General features: G+C 33.7%; 1 long non-coding RNA gene across 1 annotated transcript in view; it reads right to left on the bottom strand.

Moving 5' to 3' along the window:
- Window positions 1–4,393: 4,393 nt before the first annotated feature.
- Window positions 4,394–10,993, bottom strand: part of LOC107195469 — an 11,202-nt gene continuing 4,602 nt past the window's right edge. The window contains exon 2 of the long non-coding RNA XR_001516618.2: window positions 4,394–4,468. This is a non-coding gene — a long non-coding RNA (uncharacterized LOC107195469). The remainder of the gene's footprint in view (window positions 4,469–10,993) is intronic.

Raw genomic sequence — 10,993 nt, 5'->3', positions numbered from 1 at the left:
AGCCCAGTGTGTGGTCCGTACCCACTGCTCCTCAGGAGGGGGAGGTAGCTCTGAAACTAAGATAGCCCTCTTGATAGTCGATCGCCACACGCATTTGTGGGACTGGGCCGTTTCGTGTCTCCGCCTCTCCTACTGTTTTGAGGTGACCTGTTATTTGAAGTGACCTAGTTGTAGGGCTTCTGACCAGCCAGACCTCTGGTGACTCCACTTATTGGTTGCTCTGTAATTTTGTTATGATTTTGGTGTGGTCACTAGAGGGGGTGTGCACAGCCTCTACCTTCTACACCATCTTGAATCCTAGATATACTTTTTGTAAAACGACAAGTTGATCAGTATGAAAAGATTTCAATTTTTCTCAGGTTTGTCCTTCTTGACCAGTGCTACTACATAGTTGGCTAAGGCTGAAGGGTCAGCATCACATAACAGGTCTGGTAACTTGGCCAGCCAGGACTTAATGGCATCCATATCCTCTATGAGCATAGTGCAGGGATGGCAGGCTTGGCACCGCTTGGAATTGATTTTGATCTGTGATGTTTAATTCAAATTTAGTTACAGAAGGAGAAATGTGTACCTTTCTTATGCTGCTAACTGATGTGAAATAAGATAGATTTCTCTATGGTATATATATGTGGGGGCAAAGGAGTAAGATAACTGCAATAATGTGGAACTACTATAAATAATATGAATACTGTGAATTTAACTCTAAAATTTGCCATGGAAAATGAGTACACATGTACAGTAATCTCCTTTTATCTGAGGGATATGTGTTCCAAGATCCCTAGTGGATTCCTGAAACTGCAGATAGTACTGAACTCTGTATATACTGTTTTATCCTTTATATACATACCTATGATAAAGTTTAATTTATAAATTAGACACAGTAAGAGATTAACAATAACAAAATAGAACATTTATAACAATATACTGTAACAAAAGTTATGTGAATGTGATTTTTCCCTCTCTCAATGAGAAACTATATTTCTTAATATAGTTAATGGCATTGTGAGTCACGTGCTTTTTCCATCCTAAACCCTTATCTTCTGTATGCCTGATCCTTTAATTGAAAAGTCTTATGATGTAAGATAACGGAGCTTCAGGTCTATAACCATGAGGACAGTAGGTTTGGGTTGGACCTTAGACTAAGGATAACATCTTGGCTTTAGATGTGTTTCAGCCCGAGGCCTACTGAGGTGGAACAACAACTCCACCATCCACAGGACCAGATGGGATGTCACCAAGGCTGATTCCAGAATGGAAACCATGATCAATTATGTCATCCCTCTTCAATCATCCAATCAGGAGCACCCATGACTTCAACTCCTTTAGTTTCCATGACTACTGATTTTTCCCTATATATTCTGTACTCCAGACACACCTGGGTGGCCAGGCCTTTGAGCGATAGCTTGCCTGTATCTCTGGGACTTGCGACTCTCTAATAAACTTTACTTTCTTTGCTATAAAACCTGCACATATCTCTTCCTCGGCTTAGATGTGTTCAGGCAGATTGACCCCTTTTTTGTCCCGATAACAGTAGAATGAATTTCTTTTTTTTTCTTCACAATTTTATAAAGATTTATTCTTACCTTAGATATTAGCAAACTCAGCATACAATTATTTTTCTTAAAGGAAGCACTTCAAAGCTTCTCTTTGGCATATCCAAATCGCCAACATCACTACTCTCGCACTCTGAGACCACTGTTAAGTAAGGGTTACTTGAACACAAGAATTGCAATACCAGGATAGTCCATCTGATAACCAAGACAGCTACTAAGTGACTAAAGGGTAGGTAGCTTATAAAACTTGGGAGATAAAAGGATAATTCACATCCTAGGTGAGACTGAAAAGGGCAGTGAGAGATTTCATCATGTTACTTTGAATGGCATGCAATTTAAAACTTATGAATTGTTTAATGAATCTTCCATTTAATATTTTCGGACCTCGGTTGACCATGGGTGACTGAAATCTCAGGAAGCAAAACCGCGGATAAGGGGTCACTACTGTACATTATCTAAAAGAGACAAAATAGCTCCCAGGCCCATATGACTTGGCTATAATCTAATTGAAAATGTTAACAGATCTATTTTCCAACATGAATAGGTAACATGCAAAAAAAAGAAGCTGGACCATCTTCTTACACCATATACAAGAATAGACTCAAAATGGATTAAAGATTTAAATGTAAGATCTGAAACCATAAAACTTTCAGAAGAAAACATAGGCAGTAAACTAATATTACTAACAGGAATTTCTTTTCAGATATATCTCCTTGGGCAAGGGAAACAAAAAAATAAATAAACAAATGGGACTACATCAAACTAAAAAGTTTTTGTACAGTAAAGGAAACCATCAACAAAACAAAAAGACAACTGACTGGGAGAAGATATTCACTAATGATACATCTGAAAAGGGATTAAATTTATAAAGAACTTTTAAAATTTATAAAGAACTTTACAACTCAACAACAAAAAAACACCAATCCAATTAAAAAATGGGCAGAAGACCTGAACAGACACATCCAATCAAAGCTGCGCAGCTACATCCCCATCAGCATCTTCACTGATCAATCAGGACAGTATCTTTTGAATCAATCAAACTGCAAGGATTTGGAGTTCTCATTTTTATGAGGATGGACCAATGAGGGACCAGTGGCAAGGACTTCTGTCCATATAAGTCAGCTCCCCTCTAGCTTGGGGAGCACACTTTTCCTTTCCACCAAAGACAGAAGAGTGTGTTCCCCTGACTGGAGCTGAAATTAAAACACTGGAGCTGAAACTGAAACACTGAAGACATCTTCCCAGAGTAGAGTGGAGCAGACCAGGGCAGAGGTGCCTAGCCAGAGAGGAGCCTCGGCCCAGGGCCACCTTGCAGCCATGCTGTGTTACTTCATAATTGAGCTGCAACACTACTGAGCTGTTCTACAATCACGCTTTTTTCACAGCCATGATGTATCACAACTGAGCTATTAGCACTGAATAAAGTTTCCTTTTTCACAGCTCCCCAAACTGGGGATTCCTGTTGGCATTATATTGGTGCCAATGACCATTGACAGACACCATTTAGAATAGTATTTTTTTAAATGTGGGTTGTGACCTACTGGTCTGTCTTTGCTTAGCATTTTACAGCTTAACAGTAAGATTGTTATTTCTTGTCATTTATCCTGCTTAGTATTCATTGGGATCCTTAAATCGGAGAACTTGTGTCTTTCATTAATTCTGGCAAATTTTTAGTGGCAACTAAGGATATTGCCTCATTCCTATTCTATGCTTTCCTTCTAGAACTCTGATTAGATCATATAATCTCTTATTTTTCCTATATCTTTTTTCTCTGTGTATGGCCTTCTATATAGTTTCTCTAACTTTGCCCTACATGTAGGTTTAAAACATCATTTAATTTTTAAGTACTATAATTACATTTTCATTTCTGATATTCTAATAGGTTCTTATTTGAATGTGCCTGGTCACTTTTATAGTCTATTATTCTTTATGTTTTAGAATTGATTTTTAATTTATTAAACATATTAAACATTTTATGCATTAGATAACTCTAATAGGTAAACTCTCTATAGATATTTTCGTTGTTTGTGGTTTCTGCTCTTGTTCATAGTGTTTTGATCCTTTCCCCTTATGTTTTCCAAATTTTTACATGTATATAAGCATATTTGTTAACATATATATAGTTAACAACAATTTTAACTTATATAAGCTTATTTGTTAGCTTATATACATATTTCTATATAATTTAACTATGATTATTTGATAACAAGGTTGATAATTCCCTCTAAGGAGGATTTATGATTGTCTGCCTGGTACCAAAGAGCATTACAGACCCAACTCCATTTTAAATTAAAATTCTCCATTTCTGGAATTTTAGAGACCATGAAAATAATGTAATTTGAGGCCTCAAATCCAAATGAATGTGAGCTGGTAATTAAGAATTATTATGAGAGATTTTAATTCCACCCAGGGCTTGTATGTTTCTCCAAAATGGTCCCTGATCAGGGCCCCTACACTTTGCAGAAGCCAAGGAATTTTCCCCAGCCCCCATTCCTCACCAGGTACAAACTTCTGTGCCAACAGAAATCCATGGGTACCCCAAAGTTTTCAGTGACTTTGGCACTTGCTTACCTCACAGAATATACTTATTCTGTTTTTAGCTCCAGAAAGTTTCTCTTATTTTTTATGAGTTAATCCATTCATTTTAAAACATTTTTTAATACTGAATCTAGTATTTTACATATTAGGTAGAAATGAAAGTCTATTTAATACTTCTACAATTGCTTTGTAAAATTTAAATAGGAATATTGTATTTATTCTTGATAAATTTTTTTTAGTGTTACTATAGTCTACAAGTCTGTCAACATTTACAGTCTTGAATGAGTTATTATATTAGCTTACCTTAGAAGTTGTGTGTCATCTGCAGATTTGTTGCAACTTTCTCAGCCTTCACCAAAGTCACTGATAAAAAGTTTCTGAAAAAAAGAAAAGCTTCGAAATTAATTCTGAAAATCTTTACAGGAAATTCAACATATTTTCTTATTGTAATCAGGCATATAGAATTACGAATTAAATTTCCATCATAATCATATACAGATAAATCAAATTAAAATAGGAAAATCTTCCTACCCCAACTACTTCAACTGGTAGATCCTTTAAAAAGTAGTATTGAATCGAGTGAAAATATTTTATCATCAATGGGAACCAGCAGAAGTGTGAAGGTATGGCTTGGGGGAAGGAAACTCTAGCACCTCTCAAATCTCCTTCAGCCCTCGTCTTTCACAGGCAGAAACACAACTTATTTAAACTAGTATCTTAAAAGCTAAAGTTTACAAAAAGACTGTGGAAAGCTTAAAAGAGCTTTGAACTATCACAGAGGGAAGCTCTGAAGAGCTTTTTGCTTTTAACAGCATCATGAAAACCCATGCCTACTAGTTTTTTTTTTCTTTAGTGCTTTGTCATACTTTTAGTTCCCATCTCTTACTTATTTTAATCATCAATGAAACTTTTGTAAAATTATCTCCAACATCAACATAAGGACTTGTGCGTGTGTGTGTGTGTGTGTGTGTGTGTACATTTTCTATCAGAAATAAGAGAAAACTTACACTTCTCTCCTTCAGTACATTGCTCTTGCATGAAGAATGTATAAACCACTAACTCTGGGACTGCATCTTTATTTTCTGAGCAGCAACTACAGGTTTAAACACAACATTTAGCTCTTGATGTTCTTTCTTCTCAATATATGATGCAATAACGCAGTAGAAAAAGCACATGCTTTAGGATCACACAGATGTGGGTTTAAATCTCAACCTCTCTGAACCTCTATGGAAAATGGTATCATGAGCCTTAATGGGTAGCAGCAAGAGCCAAATGATATTGCATATAGATGTGCCTAGCACAGTTCCTGCCCTATAACATCTACTCTATTATGTTAGCTGTCCTGTGTAATTTTGTACTTCATTTCTACTTTACTCAATCTGTTAAAGGACTTTCCAGACTAAATTTAGGTTATAAGAAAGTTTATATATAAGTTGATATGTCAAATAAAAAGTTGATAAGGTTCTAAGCTTTTTCAACAATTATTAACATTTTGCAGCACTTATTTTACCCAAAAATTATACATAAAATACTTTTAAAATAGCAATACAATACTACTATTGAATATATTTCATTAAGAAGGCACAGTCCATACAAATTTATGCTCTAAAGTCACTAGAAATTGTTCCTTTTCTTATGTGGTATGTCATCAAAATGCTATATAGTTACGTAAATGTATTTCAGCTCCTTTTTAGATTTTTCTTTTCTTTCTACCTTTTTATATAATATTATTTTTTAATATGTAAACATATGTGATTCCAAGATCAAAACTATATAAACAAGTTATAGAGAAATCTCTCTTACACCGTTAGCACCTCTCTCATTACCTTTTTCTTCACATAGATTACTCTATATACTGTTCCGTGCCTTTGTTTTTTTTTTTTCCACTTCATAATATATTCTGCAGATCATTCTATATCAGTACGTGGAAACTTTCCACATCTCTTTATGACTTCTGGGGAAAAAGGGTAACTTGAAAGGAACACCATCTACCTGGAGATTGTTCCACTGTTGAATATACTTTAATCAGTTCCCCATTGATAGGCATTTTGGTTGTTTCCAAGCTTCTGCTAACACAACTAATGCTGATGTAAGTTACCTATACAAATGTCAGTTTACATTTTATGCCAATGTGTCTTTAAGAACAAATTCCTATAAGTTAGATGCCTGGTTGTAGGATAAATGCATATACAAATGAATATTGCTAAATTCCTCCTCAGCTTTGTGCTTTTGTATCCCTACCAGCAATGCATTAAAGTACCTATTTCCCCACAGTCTATAGAGTATATTGTATAACTTTGGATTTTGGTGAGAAAGGCTTTAGTGTGGCTGTAATTTTTATTATAACTTTCATTTGTATTTCTCTTTATATGACTAAAGTTGAACATCTTTTATATGTTTATCATCTGCATAATAACAAGAGTTCACAGAACTCTTGTTTATTTTCTGTGAACTCTTGTTTTCATCTCTAGCCCATTTTTCCTTGATACTTATGAGGTTATTTTCCTTAAGGAGATTAGCTCTTTGTGGTGTAAGTTTAAATATTTCTTCTTACTCTTGTCAATTTTCTTTAGGCTTTGCTCATGGAATATTCATCATGTAATTTCAAAAAATACAGTGGGATTTATCATGGCTTTTATTTTTTTTCTGGGATTGAGTCATAGTTATAAAATCTTTGGCTTACAATTTCATAGGCCTTAAATTTGTACCATAGCTGTTTTGTTTTGTATGTTCCTGTTGAGAAGTGTGTTGCTAACCTCTTCTTTCTGCCTGGAAACCCAGAGGAATTTTTCATTATCTTCAAAGTCCAATAGTTTTACTGGGACGTGACTCAGAGCTGACCATTCTGGGTCAATTTTCCCAGTACACAACAAGCCTTCCCAATATGTAGATTTAAGCCTTCTGTTACCTCCAAAATGTTTTCATGGATTGAAGTTTAAATATTAGCTCTAGTATTTTTTCTTCTTCTTAGGAACTCTAATGTTACATACTGTCTATACCACTTTCTCTTTTTATCTTTCTTCATTTGAATTCTTTTGGCTGTCTTTTTGCCTTTTCTCAATGTCCCTTATATTCAGTCAAATTTATCCTTCTTCAGGTACCTTGAAGGTCAGCTTTATTTTAAAAAACGATTTTTCTTTTTTTCATTTCATTTCCTGAGTTTAGTAAATTCACTTTTCATACATTTTGTACATTTGTTTTGAGGTTCTGAATTTGAGTATTTGAGACTTCATCTCTGAAAATGCTTATTTAAGGATATTTATTTCTGGAAGTACAGAGTTATAGTTTTCTTTAGCTTCGTAGTTGAATGTTTTGGGACTTTTCATCAGCTGAAATATTTTGACTCTGATTTTAGGTTTTCTATTTATAGTAACTTTATATGGACGCTATCTACAAATTTCTGTTCATTTTAAAGTGTTTTAATTTTCCTAAACCAGATAACAGTAGTACATAAACGAGAGAGGGATTTGGAAAAATGACTGGATTTTTTGTTCAATAGCATCTTCTGTTGGTATTATAAAGTAGTTTTAAATCAATGACTTCTTTTTTGAATGGGAAAAAGGTTGATCCATCTTCTCTTCTGTTTCACCAAGATCCTTAATTTCTACTACTTTTTTTCTCTTTACCACCAAACCTCCAGGTAAGTGATGCTCCTTCCAAATCTTCTTTTCCCAGAAGCTGTGCTTTTCTGAGACTGCCTCTTTGATCCCAGACACTTTCACGTCCCCTCCTTTGTTTAACAGGTCTCAACCCTCTTAGTATTTCACTCCTTAGGGTGGGGCTCAATCTTAGTTACTTAATCTGCATTCTACTGACTGACCCTTGGTCCTGCTTACCTCTCCTCTGTTCTGAAGTCTCAACCTCACTTGCCACTTCAGCATAGGTTCCAGAACTATCTCTGCTACGCTTCAGTATTTATTTCCCTATACACCAATAATTTAAAATTATGTGAGACAGAGCTGGTGGTGGTTTTATTTGCTCTCCTTATAGAGTTGTATGGTTTCCTAAAGGTATATGGAGAGATCTGAATTTAGACAGTTGTCATCATCCTATGGAAACCTGCAGTCAGGTTTTTATCTTTTAATTTTAAAATTATTTTCTAGTTTTATTGCAGGTAGTCAGAATTTTGACTTTATAGTTTCTGGAACTGAGGTTTTCTTTGTGGTCTAATATATAATATATTTTTTAAAGTGTCCCATGTGCACTTGAAAAGATATGTTTTCTATTTGTGGATCTAGACAGATATAAATCTGTAAGAGCTACCTTGCTGATTATGTATCATGACTAATTTTTTTGTTGTCCACTTAACCTGACTTATTTTGAGAGAGGTGTGTTAAATTAGTCCTCTGTATTAGCAGGTTCTATTTCTCCTTATGTCTCTTGTAGTTTTTACATTACAAATGCTGTTGAAGTGTCATTTGGTAAATCAACATTTCAAAATACTTCATTGTGAATTTAGCCCTTAGCTTATAAAAATGTCCTTCATCTCAATGCTTTTTGAACTAAATTCTGCCTTGTCTGATACCAAGATGATGAAATCTGCTTTTTATTAATTTGCATTTATCTGAAACATCTTTGCCCTTCTTGTTTTTAAATTATTCTTTATTAATAATTCCCTTTTAGTCATATTTTTTACAGCTATACCTTTTGCATACAGCATCATTAAGTTAAGCCCATATATATTTACTAACACACCTGCTATTTTCGTTGTTGTGATATTCCATGTTCTATTTTTTGTCTGTGTACACTCAAATACATATACAGAAATGTATGCATATCACTAGGTGGTCTGTTTTATTTGCTCTTCTTAGAGGAGGTATTTCTTTTAGTATTTTGTTCTTGGGGTTAATTCTACAGTAATATCTTTATATAATATTGTTCATTCCCCTCCTCTCTTTTTAAGATTCTATTAGTTCCCTGCTATTAACAGTAACAAAATCAGTAACATCCTATTCCCTTCCTTCTTCCCCACCATCTAGTTTTGATCACTGGTTTTTTTATTAGTGTTTTATCTTATATATCTAACAGTATACTTACTTACAGCATGTTTAAGTTTCCATCAGTCAGCTTCAAATGCTATCCTTTTCCTCACTGCTAATTCCTGAAACAAACCACCACCTTATTCTGCTTTCCATTTACTCTTTCTCTTCCCAATTTTTTGTGAGCTATATTATTTCCACATTGTCAGACTATATAACATTTACATACCATCCTATCATCATTTCCATTTTTTAATCCTAGTGCTCCAAAAAAATTTATTCAATGCTCACCACCTGACTTTATGTTAATGGTTCTCCAATCATTTCTTGGTTGTCTGAAATTTGTTCTCTAGTATATTCTTAAGAAAGGATTCATAGAAACAATATTCTTTGAGTTGTTTTATGTTTTTAAGTGTTTTTTGATGTCCCAAATTCTTGAAAGATAGTTTGGTAAAATACGAAATATTTATTTCCTTGAATATTTAAAATGTTGCTTTATTATCTAGCATAAAATGCTGCTGCCAAAAATCTAATCCAATCTGATTTTCTTTCCATGTTGAGCTGGTCTTTTTTTTTTCCCACTGATGCAAAAAGGTATTTTTGTGTGTGTGCGTTTAATTTTTAAAATCCAACAATTCTGTAAGAATATATCTTAGTGCTAACTGTTCTAGATTGAATTACCCAGATTCATGGTGTGTCTTTCAACATATGTAGACTTAAACACTCTTTAATGTCAAGTGTTCTTGAACTATAATTCTAATAGCTGTTCTGTTCCATAATTCTAATAGCTGTTCAAATAGCTTTGGTTTGCATTTTTAAAATTTATTTTATTGTGGCAAACATAAAATTTGTAATTTTAACCTTTTTAACATTTATAGAATCCAGTGGCATTAAGTACATTCAGAATGTTATATAACCATATCACTATGCTTTGATTTACATTTGGGTAACTCTTAACACATGCATTTTGGCTGTCTTTGCCTGTCTTGTCATTTTCTCTTCTCTCCTTTAAAAAAAAAAAATCTTTGATTTTCAATTTTCTACTTTCTATTCTCTATTTCTCTTGCTTTCTGTGATGTACATTCACTCATTTTCTTTCTAATTTAATCACTGTCACTTTTTCCTTATTTTTTCTTGAGTTCTGTCAGCTCTCATTTCACATCCTTCTACGGCCTACTCATCTCATTATTGAGCTCCTTTTATTTATAATTTCAAAGTTTCATCTTTTCCTTAATTTCTCTTCGCTTATTTTGAAATAGATTTGTCATTTTCATCTGCTGTATGGTCACATTTTTTAGTGTTTTCATTATATTATGTTTTATGACTTATTTTTAAGTTTTTTTCTTATAACTTAGTATAAAGTTATATCATAGTCCCTTTCTCCATATATTTGTGTGTTATACTGGACTAAAAGAGGTTCATTCCAGTGTTATACTGTATGGACGTACTTCAGTTTTAAAAAATCCATTCCTCAGTTGAGACACATTTGGTTTACTTCCAGTTTTTGAGGATTACAAATACAACTGCTATAATTATTTGCAGAGAGATGATTATAGGTTTTCACTGCACACTTCACGAGAAAAGCTTACAAAAGTCATTAGGGAAATGTAAATTGAAATCATAATGAGATGCTACTACATATCTCAAATAATGGCTACAATTTTTTTTAATTGATAATGCTAATTAATTTTAAAAATTGATAATGCTGGCAAGAAAGAGAAGCTAATAGAGCTCTCATATCTTGCTGGTAAATGTCACTCTAGGAGTGAGATTGTTAGGTCATATAATAAGGGTATGTTTGATTTTATGAGAAATTATCAAACTGTCCTCCAAATTGCTACAGTATTTGCATTCCCACTAGCAGGATCTAAATCCCATTTCTTTGCATCCTTGCTGCTACTTCATATTTTTTTCCTTTTTTTT

This window comes from Pteropus alecto, unplaced genomic scaffold (assembly GCF_000325575.1).
Source record: "Pteropus alecto unplaced genomic scaffold, ASM32557v1 scaffold413, whole genome shotgun sequence".
NCBI lineage: Eukaryota > Metazoa > Chordata > Mammalia > Chiroptera > Pteropodidae > Pteropus > Pteropus alecto.
The sequence above is the reverse complement of the archived record's forward strand: the minus strand, read 5'-3'. Positions and strand labels throughout refer to the sequence as shown.